General features: G+C 35.1%; 1 protein-coding gene across 2 annotated transcripts in view; it reads right to left on the reverse strand.

Annotated features, from left to right (window-relative positions):
• Positions 1-23,312, reverse strand: part of LOC149776552 (putative polypeptide N-acetylgalactosaminyltransferase 9) — a 236,811-nt gene that overhangs the window by 149,242 nt on the left and 64,257 nt on the right. For both annotated transcript variants that reach the window (XM_089941011.1, XM_089941012.1), the window contains exon 3: positions 16,723-16,815. The gene's annotated coding sequence lies outside the window, so the exon portion shown is untranslated. The remainder of the gene's footprint in view (positions 1-16,722; positions 16,816-23,312) is intronic.

Genomic DNA, 23,312 nt, shown 5'->3' on the forward strand with positions numbered 1-23,312 from the left:
TTTCAAGAGAGCCATTGAAGGGTCCATATTAGATATCAGATCAATACCATATAAACTCAGGACCAACTACTGGTAAACATCATAAAATGTCTTTCCATTGAAAGCCCATCTTGAAATGACCATCCATTCTGGAGGATTGGTAATAACAAGATTTTCAAGATGGCTGCTTTGGTGACTATACTCAAGGTTGGAGCAGTAGACTTTTTATTTTGGACATAATAGAACTTGGGATGAATACATGTGTCAAGTTTCACGACAATCCTCCAGTAGTTTTGGAGGAGCATTGAAAACAAACTTGTGCTAACCAACAGCTGAATAATAGACAATGGACAACTAACAACAGGCCATCCCATAAGCTCTTCCGGTCTATGACTAATAGAGCTAAAATCTTGGGTGTCACAATTTACAAGGTCTTGAGCTGGAAAACACCAGTTGATAAGGTCATAAATTATAAACTCCCCACTTTATATTTTGAACAGAATAAAATCTAATCTCCCTCAAGAACAAAGATATTGTGCTGTATAATGTTTATGACATGCCACATCCAATCTGATCAAAATCAGATCTTCACTATTATACATAAGATCTGACAGCGACCACTTAGAAGTCAAGTTCTGGTAACCTATGTTATTACCACAATTGCTAATTTTATCAACCAATTAGATGAAGTCTTGTATCTTCACATCTGGAGACTGAGCAGGCATGAATATGTACCAAATGATTTGATTCACCTTCAGATTTTTGAAAGTGGCATTTCCATTGGCTAATTCAAAAGTCACCAGAACATGACACATAAGCAGTTGCTGTCAGATCTTCACCTTGGACAGCATAGATCTGATTTAATCAGATTGATGCAACATCTGTTCTATCTAGAGTTATAGTAACACAGAAAATCAAGAAAGACAATTGAAATACATGTATAAAAAAAGAGAACAACTTGGGTTACTCTTGATACTGATTTAGAGGCACCAGCCACAAATATTTTTCAAGCTCATCAGCAACAAATAAGTTCTAAAACCCTGGGGTTGATTCCATTTCAATCGACAGTGACAACTTAACACATTAACCCCTGGAGGTTTTTGACATTTTTGCCTGAAAATCGAGTAGGAAACACATTTTGAAAGCTATTTCTGAACAGATCTGAAAACACCAAATCCCCAGTGATCTTTCAATATCATACTTCCTAGTTGTGTTAGAAACATCATTTTTCATTGGCTATTTGACTTGCGCATGAGCAGAAGGAGGTTTTTTTTGTTGTTTTTTCTTTGCTAAATGGAGCCATTACTTTTGTATAGAGACCAATCTTTATTCCAAATGCCCATCTTATCCTACTTTTTGCAAAGGCTCATCTGTCTGTTTGCAGTTCATACCGGTTTACCTTAGATCTGAGACCGAAAAGTCTAAAATCTGGACACAAAATCAGATTCTGACCATGGGCGAATTTTGGGCAGAAAAAAGTTGGGTCCAAAAAATGAGTTTTTTTGTCTGTATTTTGTAGTGCAACTAGATATTCAGATTATTTGGTATCATTGTAGAGCAAAATCTGTCTACCTTTATATAATATCACCTACTTTAGTGTATCATGCATGACCATGATGCTATAGAGCACGGCAGTAGGCTACTACCTCCTGACCCGTTAAGTCGTCGCTAGGGGTTGATGTGTTAAAAAGGGTTTACTATACTATAAATCCTTGGCTCCTTGTAATCGTAATTTAACTTTTGTAGAAAATGTACAAATGTATGAAGCAAGATCCATCACAATGATTTATATTTACTTAAACCAAATTCAGTATTTTATAAAAATAATTTTGCTTTTTCTGGAGCCAAATTCCATTGCTTCCTATATAAGAACAGCTGACCCATGCAGTTTTTTTTAAGAAGGATCTTAGTCAACATGATTGTGTGTAATTCAGGTCTAGTCTTTACGATTAAAACAATGTATTTTAATGTAATCACTTGTACTGCCTCATACAGGTTTGCTATTTTGTACTCATCTTAAACACCTTTGATCATTTGATAGTAGTAGTATTAATAACAGATAAATGGTATAGCCATTATAGCTTTGTTGGAGGTTAAGTCACTATTTCTGCATACACCTTGCAGTCTGTAACTTAATCATATCTGGTAAAAGTGAAACTCAGTGAATTCAGTAGCAGTTTGCTGGCATTTTGGATAAATATACATGTGTGAACTGTGAACAAAGAGAGTGGCTATCTTTTGTGGATTTAAGACCATTTTGCAGCACATGACAGGCTACAAGTGGTGGCTTTTAAATTTGGTGTCAGAAGAACTCAGGAAAAACCACCCACCCATGGGAAGCAACTGGCAATGTTTCTCACATTCCCTACACCCTGACAGACAAGAGAAGAAAATGCATACATGTAACACATCACATCCGCCCATCATGACAGATCAAAAAAGAAGAAAATACATAACAATAACAATCACACCCACCAGCCCATAAGACTTGCATAGAAGAAAATATAATAACAATCACACCCACAAACCCCGACAGACCTGGATAGAAGAAAGCACAAAATAATAACAATCACACCCACACACCCCGACAGACCTGGATAGAAGAAAGTACAAAATAATAACAATCACACCTGCACACCCAGGTAGAAGGAGAGAAGATATTACCAAACATTATAAATAAAATAAGACAAATTGTTCAAATCTCAAAGAATACTGTTAGATCTCAGAAACAGTTGAACAGAGTATATCATATACAGGTAGGGCTGTGTGTGTGCATTGACCTGTCTGCATGCTGGAAGTAATTTGTGAAGAAAATATAATTATCAGATTCAAATGTCTGATGAGTTAGACAAATGATATATGAAACTTTAACAGCTTTTGACTTTCCCCTTTTTTGCAGTGACTGTGGTTGTATATATCTGATTTGTGGTCCCCACACTCAAAGATTATACTCCCAGTCCTGAACTAACAATTTCTGATGAACCGAAAACCTTTAGCTGAAAGTGGGTTAAGTGGTATCAATTATTAGCCTTTTCAAGATTTAATGAATACCAAGGCTGCATCTCAAAAATGACATGCCAAACAGAAAACTACAACTTCACACCTACATGGCATCTCAAGTTTCTAATAAATAAGCACTTTTTTATTATTGAGAAGTGCAACCATCTTGTAAAAATAAGAAAAAGACAGTAAACTGAATCTTAGAAAGACTGAAAACAGCTTAACAGAAAGATAAGTTGACAAATATACAAAGGGGAACATACATAGCTACAGACTGATAGATATACATACCGAATTGCAACACTATGCACCAAAATATGCAATGGAAAATTAAGGTTTTTGCTCTTAATTCTATGTATGATTTCAAGACAATTGCAGGCATCCCAATTTACCAAGCAGATAATACTATGGAAATTGAAGGTGTTTCTTCACTGTAAATTTTATGTATGATTTCAAGAGAATTGCAGATCTAGACACTTATTTACCAAGCAAATCATGCAAGGGCAATCTAGATCTACATATTGTATAGTTGGGTAAAGATACCTAGACAGATGTTGCATTTAAACAATATAATCGAAGCATTTGGTATCCAAGTACATCCTTTATGCATGCCAGACTGGGCAAAAACAAAGTAAATCAAAGATCAGTCAATCCAAGTAAAAACCTGAACCAGTCGTTTAATATATCAACCTTCAAAGTGAGAAACCATCATCAGTGATTAATCACCTGAAAGTACATTCATTATTTGCATTTTTGAATTTTCTTTATAATAGCTTTTACATTTATTCTTCTACTTAAGAATTCCAATGGAACATGATACTCGGTTATGTCAATAATAATACTGTATCAAATGAGATTTGAGATATTCCAATCATCCAACACAGATTTTTTTGCATTTCATTCTTTTCATAAAAATTAATATAAAAAAATAGAGAAAAAATAAAACACCAGATCAGACCATGTTCTTATATCATGCTTACCTTTTTTTGGTGAATCTACACAGGAAGCATTTTAGTGAAAACTATGTCATTACACCTAAACCTTCAGTAGGGAGTCATGATGTTTTCAAGATGGCCATTACTGATAGCGCCATTTTTAAAGTAGATATCTATGTAGCAGTGTTTTACAGTACATCAGCATAAAAGTGGCCATGTTCAAAAATTGTAAAATTGATCTGCACAAAAAATGAAGGATGATAAAGTCTTCCAATTAAGTGTATACTTAAGTGCAAGATAAAATATAACACATAAAGAAGCGGAATTACTGTTATATGTAAGTAAAATAACAGATAACAATAATATATGTAAAATTCTTAAAACATCAAAAAAGCTGCTGAATAAATCACATTCTCACAAGTACAGATTTTCTGAGGTGGTGGATTTTTAAAGTGTCGTCAACCAATTCACACAAAATATTTCCCGCTCACGTTTTGGAATTTGACACACTCAACAAGAATGAACTTGACTATCAGTAGATGCAGGGTATGCATTCCAGATGAGGTTCACTCTTCACGAGGTATAGATGACTCCTGGGAATGTCTGATATATAGCTGGCACATTAGGACCTTATTTCTCTGATTTGTTCAATACAAGAGATGCCACTCTTCAATAGTAGGTGTGATGTTCTCATGTTTGTGGAGTTTTTATTCCACATATTTTCCAACCATCCTTATAGTGTATCCAGACAACTTGCAAATCTGCTTTCAACTTGAGAGGTGTAGATCCCATTTTTTTAATACAAACTACACACCTGGCCTCAATATCTGAATGCGAATAACACGAAGATCAAAAGTGCTAAATGAACAGTTAAAATATCTATCATTCTGCAATAAATAATGCCATTAGTGCCCAGAAATCTGATTCGAAACAATAAAATTCATACTTTTAAGTAAATTACATATATTTTTAAAAAATTCTTTATAAATAAAACACTTTTTAATAGACTGTCAACAAGAATAAACAGCAAAAATATTAATAAAAAAAAATGAAAATCGCACTATTGCCTACAGGTGGCAATACTTAAAAGAAATAAAATGCAGTTAAATAAATCTTGCCATGGGAATTCATTTTTCAGTTTTATCTTCAGATTCAGTTTAAGTGTAATCATCATAAATGCAATATGCCCTCTGGTATTTATATGTGAAAAATATCAACCACCCATCACAGTGATGCCAGTGAGCACTTCCATGAGAACTTAAGTACTTACTGTATATTGGTCTCCAATCTGAGAAGTGCTGGCTGCATCGCTACAACAAATTAATAGTTGTCCCATATTTTACTATCATGTTAATTAGTATTTTTGTATCAAATCAAGTAAAGAATAAAAGTTGGAAGACATGCAAAACCTACCTTGGTTTTACAACTTAGACGAGGGTTTCTCTTGTCCCTCCTGTATTCACTGAAATCTCCAGTGTATGCAAAAATGTTATTGGAAACTTTCATTTTTCCATTTTTTTCACACCTTGCATCTAGTGTAGTACTTGCACATTTACAGTGATACTGCTTTTAATCATGTGACAGTCTGGGAAATACACTTTTATCATTATATAGACCTTGTGGATGAATATGTGTGTGTGTAAAGTTTCAATCTTGTCAGTAGTTTAGGAGGAGCAGCAATAATAAAAATAGTCTTGATGGACAAAGGATAGCAGAAAACTGATGATGGACAACAAGCCATTGAAAACATCATGTGACCAGTATAACTAATCAGATAGGACTTGTGTGGAAATTTCTACTCATTGTAAATGAAATGAAGTCTGTTAAATTTTTCTAAAGTTGGAACTTATTAATAGCCATTTACATATATACATTAGATCAAGTGGATGACCTTATTTAAGGACACATCAAGCCCATTTTTTAATGGGGCTGAATAACATTATTTTAGCCTAATTATGTGCATGTTTACGAAATATGTGCAGCAATGTTCTGGCAAAGTTTTCAGATTATTTGCATCTTGGTTATGTAGGAAAGAGATTAGAAAGGGGTAAATATTTGGATTTCCTTTGTATGTAATGGATACTGGGGGTGGGGGATGGAAGAGTGGTGGTGGTCTTAGATGTGCACAGTGGTACTGAAAGTTTACATGTCCCTGTGTTGGAATGGAGGGGTAACACTGGGGGGGGGGAGTGCTTTTGCTCAAAATTGCAATCACTTAATATTGGTTCATCAGAAAATCTAGAAATTAAGCCAGACTTGGTTGTTCTTGAAGCGCAGAACTGTGGAAATCCCAATTTTTTTTAGGCAAATGGCCCCTTGAGAATGCTGCAGTGGACACAAATTAAAATCCTGGCATTTGTTACCTGAAACAAGTGATACAGACCCTTGTTGGTCACTGCCTATCATTTGTTTCAAAATATCAGACTGGACCCACTTTTCTGTCCACTAAATAGCACACCATGAACAATAAGAAAACTGCAGACTGGCAGTAAAGTTTGCAAGTAATGTTCAGTAATTCTTTTATCTGGCATATTTGCAATCCACTGATTCTCAATCATAGTGAACTGATGTCATTTCCATGCTGAAGAAATTATACATTGAGTTCAATGGTTAAAAATTTAAATAGTTCACAACTTGTCTTGAGGAATGTATCATAAGTGTAATGACTATTATAAATTGGCCTTATTAATGGATGCTTTTAAGGCTGTACATTTTATCAAATGAAAACTTTCAAGAAAATGTCTCAGATGTCGTTCTTTACCAAACCAATTTCTGTAAAGTGGTATATTCACGAGGCCAGTCTAATGAATTTGTCAAAATACAGGGGTGGGCTTAATGTCAGCAAATATATGCCAAACTTTTGTAAATTTTTTAGTATCACCGATCATAGGCTTATCATCAGACAGGGGCCCCGAGTGGCCAAGTGGCCTAAAGCACTCACTGGTCCGGATCATTGACATCTCACTTCTGTCTGCATGGGTTCAAGTCCAAGGCTCAGCTAGCGTTGGTACGTGGGAAAGCCTGCCAGTAGCTTCTCATGGGTCGGTGGTTCTTCCCTGTGTTTTCCAGGGTTCTTCCTCCACCAGTTATACAGGCCACCATATATAGCCTATCTTGTGCTGAAAACTGTTGATAAACCCTAGAACAACAATAACCATCAGAGAAAATACTGTAAGCTTCAATGACAAGCTCTATACTAAATCAATTATATATTATGACCTAATATCTACCATTTAAACTTTAACTTCTGAATTATCACCCTCCCCTCTTAGGAATGAAGAATAGTTATGATGTACATTCCTAATTGAAAGAGGTCACTAATAGAGGCAAGAGCAACAGTGGTTCAGTTGTTAACATGTCTGACTTGTGACTGAAAGGCTCAGTTCAAATCCTTCACATCCCACCATCTGATTAGCCAGGGTCTACTAACACAGTGTGTCCCTGGGCATGGCTCTTTACACTAAATAAACCACTTGTGTTACTACACTGCAAAACATCAAATCCATCCATTTACTCTGGAAATAGAGGTCAATGTTGGATGCAAGCAAAGGGAAAATCTGGTTGCAAAGTGGGCAACACTATATCTGGTAGCAGCGACTACTAACAAACTTCTAGCTTCAATAGAACATTTATGGTAAAATCAAAAGCACTTAAAGTTTAACTGATGGCTTCATCTTGGTATGAAATGCCTTTTCAATTAATGGTTCCAAAGAAATATGATTCCGGTAATTGCTAATGCAGAGTGTTTCTTTTTTTTCTCCTCTAACCCTATTGCAAACAATGCTTAATTCAGACTAGGAATTTAAAAAATGAATACTCTGCCTTACTATAATGCCCTTCATTATGTTACCAGATAGGTATGGTAATAAATCCCATTTCATTAAGTGGTAGCAAAATTAAAATGTGTCATGTACTGCATTATAAGGCAGTTTCACTCACTATAATGCAGTATATTCTATGGCTCCCATGAACAGCATGATAATCAGGGAGTAAAGCATCATGCCTTCATTAATGAGGGAGTACTGTGTCATGCTATCTTTATGCCTTCATTATAAGGCATTCTCACTATATGGCAGTATACTCCATGACAAGGATTTACAAATTTGTTAAATATCAGTAGTTATAATTCAGAAACCAAAGTCAGAAAGAGGGCAACCTGGCTGCAAAACCCCTATAAATGATACTGTTTAGTACTGAAAATCAAATCATATCAAGGCTTACATGACAGATTAAGATGCATTCCAACAAAAACAGTCAGGAGACCAATCAGGGGGCATAACTCCTGAAAATGTTGAATGCTGGAAATTGAAATCATTCAAGGGCTAAACAGTATCAAGCTGCATAAGAAATCTGGTTAAATTCCCTGGTGATGTTCAGCTTGAGAGCTTTCTGTCAAGTCTTTTAAACTTGCTCAAGCAATCTAGAGTGTCTGAGTTGTATTCATCGGTAAAAAATCAACAACACATAGCTTTCTACAAATATGAAATGCCATTTCATCTAATGGTTTCATTACAAATGCTTAAAATCATAAACTGACGAATAGGCTTTTTTTAAAAATAAATTCACCCTAGTCCTAATGCTAACAACGTCTGATAGCTTATCCATCAGGTTCCTTAACTGTTTTACCTCAAATTTTATGCCAGCATTAAATTAGATTATTTTTCTCTTTCCGACGCAACTCAACTCAATAAATTAAGGTATATGTAATGCCGATGCAGCCATAGAAATAAGGTAGTGCAAAGTAGCGAAGATCAATGTTGGTAAAAATGTTATGCTAAATAATGCTCTGTAAAGTCAATTAGTTAAGAGGGAATTTTGACCGACATTTATACCACCACTTTGATGTGCAATTGCCTTTCACTCTGTAATATTAGCATGATTACCACAGTTTTGTAAAACAGGGTGTAAGCTCACTTGCATCAAAGCAAACTACACCTCTATAAACATGAAACTTGGTAAGGGAATGCATCTTTACTACAGAACTTTCTGTTGCATTTTTGTATTTTCGATTTATCATTAAAGTTTAGTGCAGTGGTGCCGATGATTTGAATCCAAGGGATGCACTTCATTCAGTGGAATGTACTTCATTCAGCACATGTTCAAACCTATAATGTACATGCGGTGGCACCAATATCTAAATAAGCTCACAAGCCTAATTGCAAGTGTTAAATCAGACTTTATTGTTGTTCACTGTTGTCATACTGGGATGATATTTTAATAGTTAGGTATTTTCTAGTGAACAAACTAGAATATTAAACACTGTTAAAAACAATATTCCCTTTTCAAAAAAAAAAATGAAAAAGAATGTCCTAAAAATGATCAACTGGTTCATCATAAACAAAGTAACTGAAAAAGTAATTTAATGTTTCACTCTTACAACAGTACTTCAAGTAATCTTGTCAAAAAAACCTTAGGCTCTTGTTTGTGTGCGTGTGTGATATTTGGATTTTTTTCTGTAGCTGGACTAATATTTCAGTCATATCCCTATGATGTCTGCAGTGTGGCAGTTTATAGTAATGTCTAGCACTGAGGAATCATGCCACAGACATTTAGGATCATGTTCCACCCAGTCACATTATCCTGACACCAGGCTGACCAGTCCTAACACTAACCTTTTGATGGTGAGTGCTAAGTGAGGCATCTGTTAGTACCATTTTCACAAGTCTTTGATATGACTCGGCCAAGGTTTGAACCCAAGACCTCCCACATCCAAGGTGGATGCTCTAACTGCTAGGCCACCGCAGCGGTCTGAGGTAATTTTTAACAAAGTACAAAATGTTTTAATTGGTCATTTAAGACCATGCATTGTCAACAATTTAAACACAAATTTCACAATACTGATCTCATGAAGAAGGCATACATTATGCATCCAGCACTATGAAAATAGAATCAAGAAAAACTTTTGGTAAACAAAATTTACTACCCATGTATACTATTTCAAAATAAAAATTCTGTGACCACCAGGTAGCCCTAAGTAATATAGCAAAATCATAATAATGATAATATTTTAACAATGAAAACTGTCACAAAAGGAACCTTTACACTGACTGGACTATTCCGTTTCTTTGAAACAGAATTCATTGCTCTGCAGCAAATACAATGTAGTCGATCAGCGCATCCAGAGATATGTATCAGAACCATGCTAGCCATCTAAAACTGAGGTTACGGTGAATTATTTTATTTTAAAGATATCATTATTCATAGCACTGCATAAAATAACATTTCTGTATGTTCCTACATGGGATCATTATTCATTGCATCATCGAATTCTTGTTTAGTAAATCTAATGAAAATATGTACCTCATGAAAAAACCTGTGTTATCAATGATTATATAGCTCACTTCTATGAAACTTACAGAAGTCTCCAGTAGTCACTAAAATAATTAATTATGAAGCAAAAATAAGTTCAGAATAAAGTGATTTCGACAATGAAACACTGACCCTTTTGCTAATTCTAAAGGAAAAAATTTTCTCTTCACATTTGAACTTCCCTTCTTTTCTAAATTTAAACCATTAATTCTTACTTGGCACTTAATACCTTGTACTGTACATTAAACCCCCAACCCACCTATAAACCTGCCTCCCCACCTAATCTGACAGGACAGAAAATATATAAAATAATAGAACTACTGCACTATAACGAGCTGATAAACAACAAAGTTCTGTAGTAAAGATGCATTCCTTTACCAAGTTTCATGTTTATAGATGTAACAGTATTACACAGGGTGCAAACAAATATATGGTAACAAGCTATGTACGAATCACTCTAATTATTAAAGCTTAAAAGTGACAAACCTGTGCTAATTAAGAAATGTATGAATCACACACTTGTAAATATGGAAACATCTGATACTGTTTGAAGTGTTATCGCTACTCAATAACTCAGTACAAAGATCCAAAACAAAAAGAATAGTAATAATAACAATCTGTGCTTGAGGAAAATGTTCTAACACAGAGGCAACATCGCAAGTGGCACCTGAAGAATTGTCTTCCCCATGCAAAGAACTATTTGTGCTACATCAATTTTAATCCACAATCTCAAATAAATCAACATACCACTTTGAGTTATAACAGTATTAGAAGTGTACTACCCACAGTGCATATACTCTTGCCCTGTGTTTAATGGTCCTCTGTGTATGTACTATTAAGGAATGGTCCTCTATGTACTATTAAGGAATGGTCCTCTGTGTATGTGGTATTAAGGAATAGTCCTCTGTGCATGTACTATTAAGGAATGGTCCTCTGTGTATGTACTATTAAGGAATGTTAAACTTTGAAGATTATTGACCAATTGGTTCCAAAGACCTTGACCTTTTTTAATTCAGTGTTGCAAGGGAAAATGTAACCCTATGACCAACAATTAAGGGGTCACACAAAATTTTATTATGTGAGATCTTTAATTTTGTAGTAAAAAGCTCAAAATACACATGTACTTTTTGAAGCATACAGATCTTTGTATAAATTCACATGTAAAACTACCATCTTATCTATTCAGGGATTGAAATAATCTTCAGTCTTTCTCTGCTCTCCATAGGCTAAGATCAGGTAAGAAGTTGTAATTTTGAACTCTCATTCCATTTGAGAGCTATTCATCAAAAACCTCAATCTGTCTTCTGATAATCTATTTGTGTTTCATTGTCTTTTACCATTGTATGTGCTAAATCCATGTTCACATGTAGCTGATTGGAGAGGAAACACAAGAACATGCTGAATAGGCAGATTTGGTAAGTTTGAAGCACAATTGGCTGCAAGCATAGGGCTGGAAAACTGTACATGAGATATTTTCCACCTCTAATGCTTTCATAAACTTCCATTCCTCTGGCATCCAGTACTGACTGATTATGAAATTGTCATGTGCCAATCTGGCATCCAGATTATGAAATTGTCCTACTTTCGCCATAATGTGATCAAGAATCATCTGGATTTTATCACTGTGATGTGAAATTAAGTCAGTCTGTGAAAAAAAATGAAAGGTCTCTCATTGTTAACACATTAACCCTTGGAGGTTTTTGTTGTTTTTGCCTGAAATTTGAGTAGGAAACACATTTTGAAAGCTATTTCTGAATACATCTTAATAAATCAACTTCCGGGTGATTTTCCAACAACATAATGCCTAGTTGTGTTAGAAACATCGTTTTCATTGGCTATTTGGCTCGTGCATGAGCAGAGGTGTAAAAGTTGGAGTTCCGTTTTTGGGGTTTTCTTTTTGCTTAACAGGCCCATTATTTTCGTATTGAGACCACTCTTTATTCCAAATGCCTATCTTATCCTACTTTTTGCAAAGGTTCATCTGTCTGTTTGCAGTTCATACCGGTCTGAAATCAAAAAGTCTAAAATCCAGACACAAAATCAGATTCTGACCATGGGCGAATTTTGGGTAGAAAAATATCGGGTCCAAAGAACGAGGTTTTTCCCTCGGTATTTTGTAGTGCAACTAGAACTTCCAGATTATTTGGTATCATTGTAGAGCTACATTTGTCTACATTTCTATAATAGCACCCACTTTAGTGTATCTTACATGATCTTAATGCTACAGAGCTTGGCAGTAGGCTACTACCTCCTGTCATGTAAACTCATCTCCAGGGGTTAATGTGTAAATGCATCCCTCGTCAAATTTTCTCTGACCCTTCCCACCCCATTTTTGATACTTGGAAATTTATATTGTGGTCTAGGATTAGAGTCAATTGGGTATCGAAAACTTGGAATTCACTGCCACTGCGATAGCAGCATAGGGTAGCCAAATACCAGCTTGCCCAGCAAATGATGTTGCATCAAGTCATACCTGCATGAAATCAATAGGAAATTTTTTTTTCTGAGAAATGTGAGTATTATAATCATTATGTCTTTAATCCACTGACAGACAAGATGAACTACAGCACTGAAATTGTACCTGGTAGTCACCATTTGCAATGCTAGTCACATGACTACACAAATCTTGCAACCTACATGTCCATGACATGAGAGGTGCAAGAGTCGCATGATATAAATAATAAACCCCATTCTAAAGTTACTGTACAAAATTTTTTAAACATTTAATGACAGTCACATACTGTTTGCAAAAGAACAAAAGCACAGACAATTCTCATCATACTGAATTTGAGAACAATGATCACAAACCTGTTGCTGTCGTCAAGAATAGAACATGTGCCAAAAATGGTTTTTGTTGTATAAAGTGACTACCATGCTGACATGTGCTCTATCTGGATGAATGTGTCAAGGTTGCTATTATAAATATTCATGAACTGCACATACTCCTCTAATCTAGTACAACAATCAGAAACCTGTTGCTGTCATCAAGAATAGAGCATGTGTCAATGATGGTTTTGTTGTATTGGATGACTAAAACATTGACATGTGCTCTCTGTTAAATGAATCATGTTTGTCATGGTTGCTCATAAAAGTGCCAAGTATTCATAAATTTCACATACGCATCTATGCTAGTATTCACCAACAGACTGCTTGTTTGTTTTTGCTGCTATGCGGGCAAATTTGATTCTGCAAACAATGAAGAGTGCAAGTTTCAGGTCAATTAATGCAACTCATTTTCACAATAATTACATACAGAATGATCAGCTGATTATGAGATTTCCTAAAATAGACAGCATCATAAAAAGGCCACTCTTATACTATTCATATTTACCCACAATGATGTGAACACTGACAAGCGACATGAGACATGGAATTCAGTATGATGTGAACATTGACAAGCAACATGAGACATGGAATTTGGTATGATGTGAACACTGACAAGCGAAATGAGACATGGAATTCGGTATGAACAAGTGTGTCAATTTACATGGACTTTTGAAATGGATGTACATCAGGGGGATTTTGAGGTTCTGTTTCTCTGAAATACACTTGACTAAAAAGCATGCCTAATGGGGAAATTGATAAAAATATGACTATACTCTAGGTGTAGGACTTAGGCTTACCATGAGTGTGACCTATGACCTTTAGATCCTAGAATCTACAAATTTATTTATAACCTATGTGAAAGATATCTGCAGTTAGGTCAAGGGGCTTTCTCTAGAATAAATTTTACTCAGCAAAACCCATTTTTCTTGGAGCCATATGTGTGCGTGTGATTTGGATTTTTCATGTAACTTCAATTTTTTTTCAATCATACCTCTATGTCTGCTGTGGGGCAGCTTATAATGATATCTGCAGTGCTCAAATATTCTGATAGCCTGATGCCCAGGGCTGCTCTAATTTTAAACTGGGCCCCTCCTGTATTCTAAGTCAGGTGCCCATCAACAAATCTAACTTCCCTGAAGAAACTTTGATCATGCTAATGAAATGTGTAAATATATTTTCAAGATGTTGACATACCTGCCATAACACAGCACAATCTAAATCAGATCACCACTGTCCTACGTGAAAATGAGATCAGATTTTAATCAAACTGAAGCACAGCAAGTTTTGCAAAAGAGGTCAGGTAAAAATCACCATTTCACATATTACTTATATGCCTGACAATAGCTAGTGAAATATATTTGAAGGCTGCAGTGGGTCAGCCCATTGTGCTAATTTGCATAGGTAGGATCAGAAAGTAGAACAACCCATTATAGGTAAATCAGAAATGCTAAATGCATATACAAAGATAAAAGTTATTACATATTATTGCCTTGAATGAGAATGTTTAAGCTGCTATGCATTATATTTTTGACAAATCTGTGATCAGTGGCAATGTTTATTTGACACTGGATTTTACTGCATATATAAAATGCAAATCATGATCATTTCAACTATCAGAATATTGTTCTAGTGTATATCAATTTTTAAGCTGATTTAAGAAGCAATTAGCTATCAGCAAAGCCCAACAAAAGCAATTTACAGAATTTTTGGTTGACGCAGTTTTACTATGTGAAGCATGCAAGCCCAAATAAAGTGGGGTCTATTAGTTCTTCGCACATAATGCAAACAGCATACTGACATACTACAACTCGGTTCTGAACAGTGTGTGTGTGATTTAGATTTTAACATAGCTTTAACAATTTTTCAGTCATATCACTACAATGTCTGCAGTGTGACAGTTTATAGTGATGTTTAGCACTGGGGCATCATGCTGCAGACATGTAGCATCAAGTCCCACCCAGTCACATTATCCTGACACCAGGCTGACCAGTCCTAACACTAACCTTTTAATGCTGAGTGCCAAGCAAGGCAGCTGTTAGTGCCAGTTTTGTAAGTCTTTGGTATGACTCAGGTAGGGATCGAAACCACGACGTCCCCCATCCGAGGCAAACGCTCTAACCACTAGGCCACCAGAGCGGTTCCACGAATTTGTAAAGGCAAGAAGAGAAGACGATTTGGAAAACAAGATGATAATTAACATGGATGAAACTCTATGTACTTTAATCTCATTCCTGGGATGAACTGTCGAAAAGAAAGGTGTTAAAAGTGGGAGAATTTGCATGACTGGAGCTGATAAAAAGCCTCTAACCTTAGTACTTGCAGTTTCTGCAGCAGCAGATGTGTTGCCGCGAATGACTATTTAGTAGTGTGAGGGAGCTAAAAGATATTCAGGCACCAAAAGGATGGATCATACGTGTGCTGGAGAAGGGTTGGGTTGATGAGGAGGTGAACCTGCAGTGGATTACAGAGATATCTCTCAAGTATACAGGAAAGGGACGATCTCTTTTAGTGATGGATTCATTCTGGGTGCATAATACAGATGCTGTAAAACATGCTTTGAGAAGGGGTAACACGGTGCCTGCAGTTATTCCAGGTGGATGCACCTCCAAGCTACAGCCACTAGACGTCAGTGAAAATAAACTGGTCAAGTCCAACATGAGGAAAAGCTGAGCAAATTTTATTTGTAAAGCAGCAGAGGGCCTTTTCAAGGAAAATGAAAACACGTACCATATTAAGAGTGCAGATAAACAAACAGTTGTGGACTGGATTATGAAAGCAGTCAAATCACTTTGGGACAAGCCAGATCTGATCCAAAAATCATTTAAAGTTTGTGGTATTAACAATAACTTGAATGGATGTGAGGACAATATCATAAGAAATACTGAATATGATGGCAGCGACAGTGAAGAGGATGAATTTGATGGATTTGAGGCTGAGGAGGTTGAGTGGGCAAATAAGAATATGGACAGATTGAAGGATTTAAATTAAATATATTAGCGACATTCAAGTTTGTTCAGCAGTACTTGGATTATTCAGATATCACTACTATGTAAATAAAAGATGTTTGGTTTCGGAATTAGTATTTTTATCAATCACTCTGTACCATCACTATCTACCAGTATCTCTTTCTTTCTCTCATCTCTCTCTGAATATATTTTTAAGTAATTACAATGAATAGTTTATACTACGCTCATCAATAGTTATTTTGCCAAAATAAGTTGTGTAAGGAGCATGAACAGCAAATAAACCTTGACATTTAATATAATAAAAACTTTGTTGAAGCATAAATTAGAAAAGAAAAATGATTCATTCTCACCCAAGCTCTTGTTCTTAGCAAATTTGTATCTAGGAAGAAAGGTGTTATCAAACAACACAGCGTTTTCTTTTTTTAAAGTTTTCTTTAATAAAATTTACATTTGAATACATTTTCCAAGATGTACTTTTTGAATGATTTAAAAGGTGTCTCACAACTTACGACTTGAAAAAAACAATGTGTCCCAGAACATACAGTGCACAAAAAAATTATTTAAAAAATAAATTTATGGTGTCCCAACAATTACGGTAAATATGGTAAGTTAGACCAAACTCACTAGACACAGGGACTATCCTAGTGTTCTGCGAGCACTTATAATCCTAGGGTCTGACAGACCTGCATAATTACAAATAACAATACCTGTTAACAATGTAGTTCTCTTTGAATCTGTGGCTGGTACATATGCAAACTCTTTAGAGTTGTTGATGGTTTCTGTGGATACCTTGTAAAGTTCTGAAAAAAAAGAAAAAAGTCAAATTTGCTTCTTAAGTTAGTTCATTTTGTAAAATCAATACTTAATGGATAGCTCAAAAATTATATGATCACCACTTTATGATGCCATCAATATAACCTCCCTTTTTATCATGCTACTTCATAATGGTATACAGGCTGGGAGAAAATAGATATAAATTGAGCTGGTTGCAAATTCCGTCTATTTTTAAATAATCAACAATAACTAATTTATACAAACTCAGTAATCTCATGAACAGTCCTGTGAAAGAAAATCATAGTCAACAAAAAGTATATCGGGCCCAGAGTGGCCTAGTGGTCTAAAGCGCTCTCTATCACGGATCACTGCCATCTCACCATTAATACTGGCCGCCATGTATAGCCTATGGTGTGCTGAAAAATGGCATTAAACCCTATAACACCAACCACAACAACAACAAAAAGTATATGTGACCTTTTGGAAACCTTTTGGAATCTACAACCTGCGATAAATTGGCCATGCTGGCTTTCCAGTGTGGAAACGAATCTCAATGATTATGACACTTAAAAAATTGAGCTACCAAAGCGCACATTTCAGTGTATTTGAAAATAAGATGAATCCATCATCATCAAATCTGTTCCGATTTTTTATTCATTTTTAAATACTCATTCAGCTATTAATGGATACTTTTTCCCATACTTTCTATGTACACTGTTATGACCCTTACTTAGGGACAGATAATAGTAATGTCAGAAATGCAAATTTACCTATACATTTTTAATGATTTTGGATTTATGGGATCCTAAGCTTTGCAAAAATATCAAGTTGTTAACAAGTTGTGTAGTCCAATACTTCACAAACGATCAAGATGAAGACACCCAACAATAAGTCAATGGTTTACTTTTAATTCATTTATTTTCAGGGGTATAATTTTACCTTTTTTCGTAGAAAATGGCATTTTTATTTTTAAACTTAGATCAAGCATGCTACTCTTCCCAAATAACATTAAAGAGGGCATGGATTGTTGATTGGGTCTTTTATATCTTGACATGTAGCACCATGAAATCCATACAAAATCTGTAAACATTCCCAGGAATAATTATAAATTAGAGTTTGTACTGTTAGATACTGCACACATTCCCAGGAATAATTATAAATTAGAGATTGTACTGTTAGATACTGCAAACATTCCCAGGAATAATTATAAATTAGAGTTTGGACTGTTAGATACTGTAAACATTCCCAGAAATAATGATCAATTACAGAGTCTGTACTGTTAGATACTGCACACATTCCCAGGAATAATTATAAATTAGAGTCTGTACTGTTAGATACTGCAAAGATTCCCAGGAATAATTATAAATTAGAGTTTGTACTGTTAGATACTGCAAACATTCCCAGGAATAATGATCAATTACAGAGTTTGTACTGTTAGATACTGCATACATTCCCAGGAATAATTATAAATTAGAGTTTGTACTGTTAGATACTGCATACATTCCCAGGAATAATTATAAATTAGAGTTTGTACTGTTACATACTGCATACATTCCCAGGAATAATTATAAGTTAGAGTTTGTACTGTTAGATACTGCATACATTCCCAGGAATAATTATAAATTAGAGTTTGTACTGTTAGATACTGCATACATTCCCATGAATAATTATAAATTCGAGTTTGTACTGTTAGATACTGCATACATTCCCAGGAATAATGATCAATTACAGAGTTTGTACTGTTAGATATTGTATACATTCCCGGGGATAATTATCAATTACAGAGTTTGTACTGTTAGATATTTTATACATGCCAAGGAATAATGATCAATTACAAAGTTTGTACTGTTAGATATTGTATACATTCCCAGGAAATCTGATGTATTACAGAGTTTGTCCTGTTAGACATTGTATACATTCCCATGAATAATTATAAATTACAGAGTTTGTACTGTTAGATACTGCATACATTCCCAGGAATAATGATAAATTACAGAGTTTGTACTGTTAGATACTGCATACATTCCCAGGAATAATTGTAAATTACGGAGTTTGTACTGTTAGATACTGCATACGTTCCCAGGAATAATGATCAATTACAGAATTTGTACTGTCACATATTTTTGATGAGACTAAGTACAATAGGTTGAGTTTGTGTGCCCATGTACATTCTGGTGAGACCACATTATTGCATAAACTCTATAATATATTTAGTATTTACTGCCATTTATTGAATAATATACTGTACATAAACTGCTTTTCACAAATTATTTTCATTATTCAATCCCATGTTAACACACAGAATGGTGTGATGGGATTTTACATACTTTTCTATCATAGTAGACCTGCTGTGTTGTCATGTTCCATGGCAACAACTTGTTGAGTTCTGTGTGTTCTTGACAAAATCTGATAGGTTCTTTAAAATGTCTGTAAGTGGACAATTTACTGTATCATCTCAGAATGCACTGTATAGGAAGTAACAAGCTGGGTATAGAATAACAGTGAAAAATACAATGTATTTCTATTACACTGGAAAGAAAAAATTAAACTTTGTACTCTATTGACTGATATAAAGGTTCACAGAACCTGACTAATGTAATCATTGGAACAAATCTATCTGCAAGTTGTTGTTGTTGTTGTGGGGTTTAACACCATTTTTCAGCACACAATAGGCTATGCATAACGGTCAGTATTAATGGTGGAAGAAGAACCCGGGAAATCCCAGAGAAGAACCACCGACCCACCTGTCTGCAAGTAAAATGATGTAAAATCAAATGGTGAGACAGTGCTCATTCATAAATCAGATTCAGCTACACAGACCCAGAGCATAATACACCAGCAGATCTGGGTTTATGCAGTTTGTTAGGACCAATCAGCAAAAATGAATAATACAGACACTGTTCTAACAGCATATAATGTGATGGTAGATCTGGGTTTATGCAGTTTGTTAGGACCAATCAGCAAAAATGAATACAGACACTGTTCTACCAGCACATAATGTGATGGTAGATCTGGGTCTGTGCAGTTTACAGTTGGTGCTGACTTATATGAGCATATACAGTAAACAAATTCACAGTATTCTGAGGCTAATTTTGTCGTGCAGTTGACCCACACATAATAAATCATTTATAAAACTAGATCATATCAGTACATCAAAACAGTCTCTTTCTATAATGCCCTTCATTATAACACAGTTCATGTTCTAAGATGGGCATTGTCATGGATCCCATTTCATTATGTGAAAGTAAATCGTGTCATGTACTTCATTTTAAGATGGTCTCATGATTAGGTGACAGACTACAACTCACATGGACAGAGTTATAATGAGTGAGAATTTTATCATATACTTCATTATAAGGCAGTCTCTATAAAACATGACATATTCTCTCACAGACATCATTATAATGCTAGTGTGCTGTATTTGCCTGTCTGTCTGCATTATAATTATCATCCTCAAGGGACAAATCACCAAAAGAAATTGGCATGTGTAATAGACACTAGACATTTTCCTGGAAACTGGATCAACCAATGCCAATGGCATATTGATTCATTAATAAATGTAAACTATAATAATAATAAAAAGACATCAATTGAATAAAAAATAATAATTTCACAGCAAGACTAAAAGTATATTCAAAACTTACAAAGGACACAATGTTACCCAAAAAAAACTATTTGTTTACTGTACATACATTTACCAGAAGTGATCAACAATGTCTGCATATCCATTCCAAACTCTTTTGGTAAGCTAAGAAATCAACACAATACCCATTCCTCAGTTCTGCTAGCTTTCTTACTCTCTAGAGAGATACAAACCAAATGCTCACAGCTTCTTGGTTCTGTCTCACTTATACCAAAAGGAATCTGAACAACTATGCCTTCTATCTTGCGGTAATCTCTGTAGTTATATAGAAGAGATCAATTCCTACACATACAGTCTCTGTCATTGCTTGTCATTCCAGTTTCTTGCTGCATAAGCTACCAATACATTGCGCCATCTGTACAACTCCTTCTTGCCTGATAGGTCAAGACAGCCTTTTTAAAATATATAGCCAAACTTGCAATGGTTCTACCTGTTAGGCCAAGACAGCCTTTTTAAAATATATAGCCAAATTTGCAATGGTTCTACCTGTTAGGTCAAGACAGCCCCTTTCACAATATATAGCCAAATTTGTAATGGTTCTACCTGTTATGTCAAGGGAGCCCTTTCACAATAGATAGCCAAATTTGCAATGGTTCTAACTGGTAGATCAAATCAACCCTTTCACAATAAATAGCCAAATTTGCAACGGTTCTAACTGGTAGGTCCAGACAACCCTTTCACAATAAATAGCCAAATTTGTAATGGTTCTACCTGTTAGGTCAAGACAACCCTTTCACAATAAACAGCCAAATTTGCAATGGTTCTAACTGGTAGGTCAAAACAACCCTTTCACAATAGATAGCCAAATTTGCAATGGTTCTAACTGGTAGGTCCAGACAACCCTTTCACAATAAATAGCCAAATTTGTAATGGTTCTACCTGTTAGGTCAAGACAACCCTTTCACAATAAATGGCCAAATTTGCAATGGTTCTAACTGGTAGGTCAAAACAACCCTTCCACAATAAATAGCCAAATTTGCAATGGTTCTAACTGGTAGGTCAAAACATCCCTTCCACAAGAGATAGCCAAATTTGTAATGGTTGTAACTGGTAGGTCAAGACAACCCTTTCATAATAAATAGCCAAATTTGCAATGGTTCTACCTGTTATGTCAAGGAAGCCCTTCCACAAGAGATAGCCAAATTTGTAATGGTTCTAACTGGTAGGTCAGGACAACCCTTTCACAATAAACAGCCAAATCTGCAATAGTTCTATAAAAAAAAACAACAACTAAAGATTGATGTCCTTATAGCAATCAGTGCTGGATTACAGGATAGTTAATTTTACCAAGAGGCACAAGAAGGCATGGGATCACTCAACTGGATGACATCTGTAATAGCCAAATACAAGAAAAGCTGACCAAGAAATCTGGACTTGAAGGATGCTCTCTGTTGAAATGTCTTCCAATGTTGTCAACTGCATATGTTATGAAAACATTATTTCATAGCTTTTCTAGTGTTTCTATCTTTATTTCATGGCATATCAACATCAGGCATCCAATACTGACAGACCCTATGCCCCATGGTGTGTTGTGCCCAAGTTGCTCAAATTCTGTTCAGATTTTTTTTTAAAACAAATGTTTTGAAAATATTTTTCTACTTTCTGTGGAGGATTTGCAGCATTTGTGCAGTCTGAAAACCATTTATGCCATGGTGATTTCTGTATATTTTGGTGAAATTCTATCAAGTAGTTTTTCAAAAAGTCAGTTTACAAGTTTTTGTTACTTTTAGCTACAGTGGCCACATTTTGATGCAAACTAGCATAATTTGGAAAAACTGAATGCCTTCAATGTCAAAATAATACTTTCTATCGAATTTGGTTACATTTTGTTCATCGGTTTTTGTGAAGAAAAAAATCATATGCTTTCTACTTTTAGCAACAGCAGCAAATTTAATAGCGGATTTTAACGCAAATTTACAAGTTTTGATGTGAGAATGCTTCTCATCGAGTATTATCAAAATCTGATTAGTCATATTGGATCAATTTTTATTTAAGTTATTCTATTTTTAGTACCGATGGCACAATTGATGGTGGATCATGGAAGGTCTTTATGCAAGGATGTTTACTGTCAAGTTTGATCAAATTCTTTGGAGCATTTTTGGAGGATTCATTTACAGGTTTTCTGTTCTCTTTAATGGCATCCATAATTGATTGTAGATCAAAAATAATTTCTACACCTCAAATGGTCTTCAGGACAGAATATGATCGGTCAAATATGATCAAATGCTGTTCAGCAGTTTGGAATAAGAGGTCATTTGTGTTATTTAATTGTTAGTAATGGTGGCTACATATGATGGCAGGTTGGCATAATTTGTGTGTGTGTGAGCCAACATTTACGCACACCTGACCTTATGGTTATGTGCCCTTAATAAGTAACAATGATATACTAATGCCTCATCTTCAAAACAATTAAAATGATCAATTTCTCAATAATTATGGAGAATTACCTTTGTAATTTATGCTCCTTCCAATTCCAATGATGATAATTCCTGCATGTTTCCATTTTAATCAAATAATGTGAGAAAAGAAATCAGAAAGTAATAATTCTTCCACAAATTTAACTTTCACTCTCTGGAGACCAAACACTCTCAGCTTTTTAGCTGGAGTTTCACTTACATAAAAGGACCATTGAAAATGACTACGTCTTCGTTCTTGTAGTAGCAGTTATCTGAGAAATCAATTTCTTGATAAACTAATGATCATTCCCAGTGCTTGTCCTTTTTTCCAATACTGCACAAACTGCTATTATACTGTGACATCCCAGGTAGACCAAAGAAAGCATTTTCACAATAATTATCCAAACCTGGAAATGGTTAAAAATCTTAAGATTGTTGCCCTTTGTGACAGACTGCACAAAAATGACTTTTCCATCAATTTTTT

Source organism: Sinohyriopsis cumingii, chromosome 18, assembly GCF_028554795.1.
Source record: "Sinohyriopsis cumingii isolate HCF-2022 chromosome 18, ASM2855479v2, whole genome shotgun sequence".
NCBI classification, from domain to species: Eukaryota; Metazoa; Mollusca; class Bivalvia; order Unionida; family Unionidae; genus Sinohyriopsis; species Sinohyriopsis cumingii.